This window comes from Panthera pardus, unplaced genomic scaffold (assembly GCF_024362965.1).
Source record: "Panthera pardus isolate Hobbes unplaced genomic scaffold, ASM2436296v1 HiC_scaffold_7, whole genome shotgun sequence".
In the NCBI taxonomy this organism is placed as follows: Eukaryota; Metazoa; Chordata; class Mammalia; order Carnivora; family Felidae; genus Panthera; species Panthera pardus.
The window spans coordinates 45,842,087-45,852,786 of NW_026527002.1; the positions used below are offsets into that span (position 1 = coordinate 45,842,087).

The following is a 10,700-nucleotide window of genomic DNA, read 5'->3' on the forward strand; positions in this document are numbered from 1 at the left end:
AAACATCTCCTTATACAATCTGGTAAAAATATAATAGGCACAACAACAAATTTTTGGAGGAGGATAAAAATGCTTAAAAATAACAGCTAATACATGGACAGGCTTCAAAGAAATCCATGAAATCTCTAGAACAGTATACTAAATCATGAATATATGTATATTCTAGGGGACATAAGCCACAGCTCTCAAGAAATTCTCCAAGGAGCCTAAAGTATAACAAAAGTTAACAGCTACTGCTGGGATGCTGGAATTTCTGTAAAAGTTATTTTCAGTATCTGTAAATTTTCCGCTCTCAGTAATTTATATTAGTATGATATTCGTATCTGTACTAATTATTACTTCAGTTAGAACATACTTGTATTCCATTAAGATTTGAAGTTGCAGTTCTTTCCAAAAGAGTTAAGTTTTGGGGAAGGTTAAAAAACAACTTTCATTCCTAAAACAAATGTCTCCGGTTCACAATGCAAGAATAAACGTGAGGTATGTAGATGGCCTAGAATAATTTATCAAACATTTAGGAAACAAAATTCTACAAATAAAGGCTAATCAATATTGTATATTCAAAAGACAATTGAGGGGCGCCTGGGTGGCTCAGTCGGTTGAGTGACCGACTTCGGCTCAGGTCATGATCTCACAGTTTGTGAGTTCAAGCCCCATGTGGGGTTCTGAGCTGACAGCTCAGAGCCTGGAGCCTGCTTCCCATTCTGTGTCTCCCTCTCTCTCCGCCCCTCCCCCACTCATGCTCTGTCTCAGAAATAAACACTAAAAAAAGATTTAAAAAAAAAAACAAAAGACAATTGATTATAAATAGGCATATAAAGAGATTTTAATGCTATTATGTCATCTTCACTTAAAAATGGCAATTACCACTGGAAGATGTTAAGTTTGTCATTCTTCATAGAGTCAATAGCAGTAAGCTCTATTTAAAACGTAACGGACACAAAGAGGTAAAATATTTGATGTCCAATGAGAAAGAATCAACAATGATGCTAGAAATACAGTCTAAATGCCTTTCAATTTTTGAATGTCTCCTCAGAAACGTGAGCATATTGTATGCAGCTCTAAGGAAATCTGGGTTCTATTTATTGCTACCAAGTGGTTTTGTGGCTTTGGTTTAGTAACAACTTCTCTGTATCATTTGTACAACAGGGAAAACACAACTGTGGCAGAGATATTATATACTCACCTGTTTCATTTTCCTCCTGAGCACATATGAGGACCACATTTTCCATTCCATTTGTAGCTAGATGCAGTCATGTGTCTAGTCCTGACCAATGTGAGTTCAATGATGTATGCTCCTTCCAGAACTGGTCCCTAAATCAGCCCTTCAAACATCCTCTGAGGTCTCACTAGTAACTCTGGGGGGGACTCCAAGCAGGCCATAGGGGCAGCTGAGTCACAAGATGGAAGGAATCTGAATATCTGAGTCATCCACATGGTTTTTTGTGTGATGAGAAATAAACTCTTTCATTGTGCTCCACCATGAGATTTGGGGGTTATCTATTTCAGACACAATAATCTTACCTACCTTAGTGGGGGAAGATAAAATGAGGTAAAAAATTTAAAGTAGAAGATAAAATGAGGAAGGGATTTTTAAATTCTATACAAATGTGGGGTAATGATAGCAACTATTTTTTTATATATACTTTAATGTTTATTTATTTTTGAGAGAGAGAGAGAGAGAGACAGAGCACAAGCAGGGGAGGAGCAGAGAAAGACACACACACACAAAGAATCTGAAGCAGGCTCCAGGCTCTGAGCTGTCAGCACAGATAGGGGTTCAAACTCATAGACCACGAGATCATGACCTGTGCCCAAGTCAGACTCTTAACCAACTGAGCCACCCAGGCACCCCCACAACTACTTTTTTAAATGTTTGTTTTTGAGAGAGGGAGAGACAGAGCGTGAGTGGGGGGAGGGCAGAGAGAGAGGGAGAGACAGAATTGGAGCTCAGGCTCCAGGCTCTGAGCTGTCAGTACAGAGCCAGATGCAGGGCTAAAACCCACGAACCAGGAGATCATGACCTGAGCCAAAGTCAGAGGCTTAACTGACTAAGTCACCCAGGCACCCCATGATAGAAACTTTTTATCCAGAAAGTAAAGCATGAACTTTGGAGTCACTACATCTGGGTTCAAGTTCAGCCTCTGACACATATTAGCTAGGTGTGTGACATTGTGTTAAATTACTAAGACAGTTTCTTCAACTATAAAATAAGAACAATAATACCTACAGCCCACCAGATTATTATTAGGATTAAGTGAAATAACATATACAAAGAATCCAGCAGAGGGTATGGCACATATTAACCACTTAAATATTATCCAAACTACTACAAATATCTGAGAGGATGGCACAAACCACATACTGGATAAAACTGTTGGAAGGATTGTAACACTTAAGGCTAGAAATAAAATGAAACAAATTCTTGGCTCCAAAAGGGCTTTTCTAATGTAATCAGAAAAGTTAGCCTTTTGGTAGTTTAGAACACATCAGTATAATACATTAAATTCTCTAAGGTAAATATAAATAATTATTTTAGTCTTAAGTTTATATAGCTACAAACCTACCTCAAGTGATCGTTCTAATATTACAAGTGGGATAATTTCAGTTCAACTACTTATAAATGGGTGAAGTGGGGGTAACTGAAACAGATGATTAGCATAGGCACTATCGGTTTCCAGCAAAGTTCTTTAGAAAGACTCAAATACACTACCATGAGCTCTGTCCTTAAAATAGTTTCTACAATTTCACAGAAAAAGAAACTAAAAGTTCAGAGTAAATGATTCCCATATACCCCAAAGCTTCTCCAAAGAAGCAGTCCTTAAACAGCTTCACAAACATACACCTGCTACATTTATCACTTAAAGCCTGTTAGTGATTGGGAGGTAGAACAGAATGGTACTTTGTGGTTTTAGTAATATTCATTACAAATAATACTCATTACTTAATCCATTACAAAAAGCAAGCTACTGCAGAAAGAAAAGGCATTATTCATTCCATTTTTCCAATTAAAAAAAAGATTAAAAACATTTTGGCTGGCTCATTCCAGACCCTCTTTGTTCAGAAAGGGAAACAATACACCAGTAGGGAAATAGCTGGGAAAGCATAATGCAAAATGCTGGGCATGACAGAGTGCCCAGAAACATTCAAAAGTTTTAAAATAGGTTTTAAAAAAGATACCTAGGTGTCAAACTATTTTGAACTGGTTAAAATACTCATTGCTACAGATCAACAGAAGGGAAATACTAACCTAGTCTGAAATCTTAGTCTATCCACTGTTTTGAATTTCAATGTCCTTATTTGAAAGTTGAAGTGATTGGACCAGATAATGTCTAAAAGACTATGATTCTAACATACAAATGTGTAGAGTTTTAATATACAGCATATTCCAGAGTGAAAAGTGGATAATTTAGACTGTGAGATAAAGAATTTTTGGTTTTAAGAATGCCTCCAAATCCTCGGGCACCTGGGTGGCTCAGTTGGTTAAGCATTTGACTCTCGATTTCAGCTCATGATCCCGTAGTTCATGCATGGGTTTGGGCCCAGCGTCAGGCTCTGTGCTGGCAGTGTGGAGCCTACTTGGGATTCTGCCTCCCTCTCTCTCTCTGCCCTTTACCCACTCATGATCTCTCTCTGTCTCTCTCAAAAATAAACAAACAATAATAAGTTATCTCCAAATTCTCTCAAATGTTAGTATACTCTTCTGCTTTAGTAAATCCAGTTGAATGAGTATAATCTTTGCCTTTCTGATAATCTTTTTCTAACCGATTAACGTATTTTTTGAGACCAAATACAGAAGCACATAGGACACTGAACTGGAATTACTAAGTTGAACTGAAAGTCAGGATATAAGACTTCTCTTGGTTTCACAACTCTCCCAATATGACTATGCTTCACTCTCTTATCCTGTCTATAAACAAGGGAAAATGTGCTATCATCTATTTCACTGGATTAATATTAAAGTATGTCTTTGAAACACTCTGAACCACTCAGACAAGACTGTTACAGAAGAGATTTTTTTCATTATTAGTAACTTATCATACCAAGTCTAAGTATAAAAACAAAAGAAAGAAGTTCCCATGAGACTACTGCATATGGGAAGTCCTCTTACCTCCTACATTGGAATCAGTTACAATTAATAAATCAATATAAGATGTTCTTATAATACACAGAATCTGGAAAGGTGACTAGGCCCATTGCAGCACCAGATTTTAAATCTCTGATCTACATAAAAACTGCCTGAACTAATCTATCCTTCAGTTTTTGTTTATATGAATAACCAACATTTCTTAAATAGGCACTCTTAAAATCATGAAATAAGGAAGGTCCTTTGGAAAGAGGGGTAGGGACAGATAAATAGGTGTGAATGGCGAAAATAAAACCATTCAGAAAAGATATATTATGTACAGCACAAGATGTATTATGTATATATAGCACAATGACTATTTTGTCCAAATCAAGGGTGGCAGTGGTTCCCTAGTAAGAAGTTATTCACAAATATAGCTAAATCAAATAGATGCTTCCTTACAGCTAGCAAAATTAAAAAAAAAAAAAAAAACTTAGGGTGGGAGGGAGGGGAGGGTGGGTGATGGGTATTGAGGAGGGCACCTTTTGGGATGAGCACTGGGTGTTGTATGGAAACCAATTTGACAATAAATTTCATATACTGGAAAAAAACCAAACTATTATTATGGATGAATACCCTTTGCCTTTTTGCATAAACATAATACACTTTACTAATGTCCTTAATAAAAATTTCTGGAATCATGTAGTAAGTTGAACGGTGGCCTTCAAAAGAGATGTTCCCATCCTAGCCTGGAACCTGTTAATAATATCTCATTTGGAAAAAAATTTTATAATCACTGACCTACAATGATTGTGGAGATAAGATACGAGTCAGGCCTTGAAAGAAGAGAAGGACCTTAGATAAGCAGAGAAGATGAAAAAGAGTATTCCAGACAGACAAATGCATAGGAAAAGTCATGGAGGTGAAAACTATCCACATTTTGTTAACATATTTACCAAATAGATCAATTGGCTGCAGTGTGGGTTTTTTGGTAGTAGAATGGTGAGAGACTTAGGTTAGACTGTGGAAGGCTTTGAATACCATGAAAAATCTGAAATTTATCTGTGGGAAGCAAATGATTTGTAAACAAAAAGACTAACGTAATCATTCAGAAACCAGGTGATTAATGAAATTTCAGTCTGGGAAAATAGAAGGTGGTCTGAGCTTTTGGCTCTACCACATTGTCCAACAGCACTTTCTGAAATGATGGAAGTATTCTAGACCTGCACTGTCCAATATGGTGGCCAGTAGCCACCTACAGCTATGGAGCATTTGAAATGGGAGTGGTGCAACTGGGGAACTGAAATTTTAATTTTTTAAAATGTTAACTAATTTAAACTTAAATAGCCCCATGTGGCCAGTGATGATATACTGAACAGCTCTAGAGTTTTCTCACTTATAAAATGCAAAGTGCAATGAGAACACTAGTGTCCCTAGGCTAAGTTCCACAGCCAAATAAAGTTGGTGCAGCATTCTGATAAAAGCAAACAGGTATTCAAGCAGATGCACCTGAGCATGACTAAAACAGTTCCAGGTTTGTAACCTTTTCATTTCACTCTTTGTATCTCCTTGATTTATTTAAGAGACCCACTCTGTCTCTTGATTTTTTCAAATTGGTCTTTAGGTTGATGTTTCCCAGGAGTCTATAGTTAAATAGGTAAGGCATCTAATTTAATAGAATTTCTGTGGAAAGGAACAAACATTTCATACAAAAATGTCCCTAGAGCTATGCTGCCCAGTGTGAACACATACTGGAAAAAAGACAGTATGAATAAAAGAATGTAAAGGCACTCATCCATACATGTTGAAATGATAATATTTTGGATACACGGAGTTAAATAAAATATATTATGAAAATTAATACACCTGTTTCTCTTTAATTTAGCCAATAGAAAATCTTAAATTACATTTATGACTCACATTAAATTTCTCTTAGACAGCCCTGCTGGAAAGAAAGTTATGACATAGATACCTTACAATATACATACTTTATTCAGTTAGTACATACTTACTCAGCATCTATTATTGTCAAGCTTTATGCAACGTTCTGAGACTTTAACAGTGAAGAAAGAGAATGGTCCCTGCCATCAAAGAGCTTAAATTATCTCCTACACTTCTGCACATTTTACATATATTATCTCATTTGTGATAATGCATAAAGATAATTTAATTTTAGAATACTTTACCATTTGGGGGGAGCAACGGTCAATATATAACTAAGAAATTACAAAGATTCACACTAATGACTATTTTTGTGATACAATAGTTATATTACTATGCTATATAATATGTATCTGGAAGCCTAATACTATCACATTACCAGTAGCTTCTCCTGGTTTCTTGATCCCTCCCTCTAACTAGTTTGCTCCCTCTTTATGGCTCACCTCTCTCAGACTGTCTCTTCTACTGGCAACCTGCCTGCTATTCACATTACAGCAGGGTTATTTATACTTCCAGGGGTCTCCAAAGAAGGAAAGAGGTTGAAAATGTAAGTGTACATAATTTCAAGCAGCCAACGTCAGTTTTTTGAACCCAAGACTGAGTTTTGAAGTTTCTTTTCAGCTTACACTAGGTAATTTCTGTAGGATTTTGCTTTATAATTCAATGCACAAACTTATTTGAGGGCTGAAACAACTCATTAGTTTTGTTCTACTGAAGCTTTCACATAAGAAAACTCTCCCAAATAGGGTTTCTGAAACAAATTAACAAGTAGTATTTCTCTAGCAAATGATTTTTAAAATAAAATACTAGGTAACATCAATAGGTCAAGAATATATAGGATTTTAAGGCTAATGGCAACTTTCAGGAAAATGTTACTAATAAACTAAATGTTCAGGTTTGACAGCTACAAAGAGAGCAAATACAAACAAAACTACTTTATCAAAAGGTGGCAATTTTTCCTAATTTAATAAAGTATTACTAATATATGATAGTTACTGAGAAACAAAATGAAGTACCCAAGTTTTGACTACCCAAAATGATTTCACTGCCTTTTTTGGTTGAAGTCTACCAGCATCTGAAATACAGATGTGTTTAGGAAAGGAATACTATTCCTTGGTCTTTAGCTGTGTGCAGGTGTGGCTATATACATAGTTGTTTCAATGTTACACATCTGCTGCCAGCAAACAGAAAACTTACTTTATGATATTAAAAAAAAAAAAAAAAAAAAAAAAAAAAAACCTGAAGAAAAATAATAATTACTCCCGATTGGGGAAACCAAAAAATCGCCTAAGGAAAATGTAGCTATTCTCCTTAAGTAACTGGATTAGCCTTTTGCTAAAAAGGAGTCAAACCAAATTTAAGCTAGCATACTTCATATATGATCATGGGCCCTCTCAATCATTAACTATTAGTGCTACCATGCCATCAAATATACAATGCAATCAAATATAAGTTTAGAAATTCAACTTCTGTTTGCTCTCCAGTCCAAAATGGCCTATCTTTTATACGGGCCCCAAACAATAAAAGAGCATGAAGTTTAGTGCAAAACCAGCCTGCCTTTGACAATCAACTGTCACTTGTTAGTAGCATCAGAAAAACAAGTAACGATTCCTGAGATTTCCTTTATAACTTCAAGATAGAATAAGAAGGCAATTCAGATGTAAATGTAACAAAATTTATCCCCAGCTCACTCTTACTCTGTGCCCAGAACTAGCTTAGGGACTTTTACATGTTATCACAAATATTTGTCCTCCTCTTCCCCTTTGATAAATTCAGAAAATTACATTGTTCAGTCCTCAGTGCCCTCCAGATTAAAAAAAAAAAAAACCAACAAAAAATAAAGGAAGAAGAAAAAGCAGGAGGGTGGGAGATGGTTACAAACCAAAGAACTTCTGTGATAAGTCTAAATTAAGTGTTAAGATAAAATCAGAACCCTCCATAATATATGAGATTCTTTCAAATGTAAAAAAAAGTTTGCTTCAAATTAACTATATTTAATTCTAACAACCTCATTAGAATAGTATCTTTCAATCTGATCCCATTAAAGAGAGGTGGCCCCCAAGGTGTCTTACATTCAAACTGCAAAAAAATTACGACTTTCCCTACTTCAAATTTATGAGGTGCATTTATTTTCCGTAAAATGAAGGATCTTTAAAAACAGATACTGATCTCAGTATCTTTCATACATTAGGTGGAAAAAAATATGGTTTCATTTAGTCAAGTAGAAAAGCACCCCAAATTCTGCAAATCACCACCAAAATTTACAAAGAAATTAAAACAGTGGTTAGATGACAGTAAATTGGGGACTGCTCTTTATATAAACGCCAATCTTCAACTGAGGCCTTCCCCAAATAAAACAACAGTATTTTAAGTAGCTACTATCTGAAGACTTGGGTTGTGTTTCAATTCCTGAAACAAGCTGCAGTTTTAAGTTAATCTTACTAGAATCCTCCTGGAAGTCAAAGATACTGAAAAAAATACTTTAACATTAGATGCCAAAGTAGAATTATTGTTCCCTCAGCAAGACACCTTGCGGTGACATTAATAGTTTCCATGGAGGCATGAAATTTAAACTTCAGTTATACTGTATACAGTCATTTTAAAGGAGAATATTAAACAAAGAAAAGGTTTTGTTGTTGTCGCATAATTTGATTAAGCCCCAAGACTGAATTCCAAATCTTTACCATGGAATTGCAACTGGCAAGGAAAGAACATTTGAAAATAAGAGTTAACAATAGATCATCGCCATTTTCTACACAGAGAGAAGTATTTACATTTTTAATTCAGTTCAGGCAGCTGGGTGCTAAGGACGCATAAAAAGGCAAATATGGTAATAGCTTCAATTATAAACAGACGTGGAGAGCTGCCTATTAAGATGGTTAATGGCAAAACTGAAAATGAAAACAAGGCATACCATCATACTTCCCATAACCAAGAGTCAAGGCAATCTAGGTTAAAATAATAAAAAATGAATAAGCCATATTCTCACAAAAAGAAAAAGAGAGAAGTGGGACTGAAAGAAAAGATCACGATCATTTTAAGGCAGCCAGTCAGGGGGAAAGACTGCTTGATGCCTCCGCTGTTTACTAATATTTAAAACTAGCATTTCCAGTCAACACCTGGGTTTGAAAATCGCAGCAGCACGGAAAGGCTGGGTCCTTTCCGACGTAAACCCAACAGAACATTCGGCAACGTTTTGCATAGTAAATATTACCCAGAATAAAGCATTGTTCGCGTATTTCCACCTTTAAAGACCAAAGAGAAGAAAAAAAAAAAACAACAAAAAACGAAGACCCTTCTTCCTCCCATAAATAATAGCTTTCACCTCTCTCTCCCTTCTTTTACTTATCGCCCTTGCCGCGGGGTTAATGAACCCTAAACTTCTTTTTCTTCTTCCCATTAATGGAAACCGGGGGGAAAGAGCCACGAGAGAGGGGAAGGAACCCAGATGACAGGAAAAACTGGAAATCAAAACCAGTGGCGTTTCTTCCTGGGCGAAGGCTAGGAACTCCCTGAAGGTTTCGCGTGACGGAGACAAGCCTGGAAGACCCCTATTAAACCCCTGTTAACGTATCTTTTGAGCCCACGGCGACACCATTTTTCGTCTCATTTCTGCTTCTGAAGGGGGTGGCAGTTCCCCCGGATGAACCTTCACGGGCGCACGCCTCCCCTTCCCTAAAGCCCCCGCAGCAGGGGTTGGGGGGCTGTGGCCCCCGCTCCGAATTTACAGCGAGGCCCGGAAATCCGTCCCGTTAGAGCCGATTTCACCCATCAGGAATGCGCTCCACCCCCGCTGCCTCCCCGCGGCGGCCGCCCTCGGTGTCGGCTGCTTCAGGGGCCCGGGAAGTGCCGCAGGGGAGCGCCGCTCTGCCCGTCACAACACTGCTGGGTCGGCCGCCGACTCCACAGACTGGCCGGGCCGGGAGAGCAGAGCTCGGGCGGAGCCCGAGCGGCCGAGGGGGGCGCCAGCGCCGGGCGGGGGACGCGGAACCAGCCCCAGGCCTGACCCCCAGGTCCAGGACCGGCCCCGGCCTCGGCCCCGGGCTGAGCCCGAGAGGCGGCGCCTTTCCCGTGGGATTTCTGAATCCATTTCCGTCCCGGGAAGGGGCGCGAGGGCAGCGGCCGTGCCGGAGCGCCTCGGGTCGGAAACGGGAGCCGCCCCTGCCCTCCTTTACCCGGGCGCAACCTCTTCCCGTGCCCGCCCGTACCTTCAACTCCTCGGAGCGGCGGTGGGCGCCGGAGTGCGGGTGAACAGGCCCATCTCCCGGCGGCAGCGGCAGAAGCCGAAGGAAGTACGGAGGTTTCCTCAGACCCGCCGAGACGCCTCTCAGCTGGGGCGGAGGGAACGCAGAGGAGGGGTCCCGAGGGCCGCTTTCCCGAACTCCTCCTCCGCAGTTCTGTCTTGACGGCTGTTCCCGGGAACCAGCGCCACAACTGCCATTCTCCCCCTCCTACAGCCCCCGCTGTCTCCGCCTCCTCCTCCCACTCCTTCCTCCCGCCCCCGGCCCACCCAGCCCCGCCCCGCTCCGCTCCGCTCCGGCGCGCTGCCCGCGTGCCGTGCGTCATGGCGTCACGCCCACCGGGCCCGCCGCGGGCGGCTCTGGGACACTGTCGTTAGCTCCGGCGCGTTGGCCCCGGCTGGTCTCGGCGCGCCCCACCCGCGACCGGGTGGCCGGGAGGGCAGCCCCTCGCT

The 10,700-nt window shown here is 39.9% G+C and overlaps 1 protein-coding gene across 1 annotated transcript in view; it reads right to left on the reverse strand.

The window, feature by feature from the left end:
- Positions 1 to 10,448, reverse strand: part of RNF19A (ring finger protein 19A, RBR E3 ubiquitin protein ligase) — a 53,973-nt gene extending 43,525 nt beyond the window's left edge. Inside the window, exon 1 of the mRNA XM_019467984.2 lies at positions 10,216 to 10,448. The gene's annotated coding sequence lies outside the window, so the exon portion shown is untranslated. The remainder of the gene's footprint in view (positions 1 to 10,215) is intronic.
- Between the last annotated feature and the right edge of the window lie 252 nt (positions 10,449 to 10,700).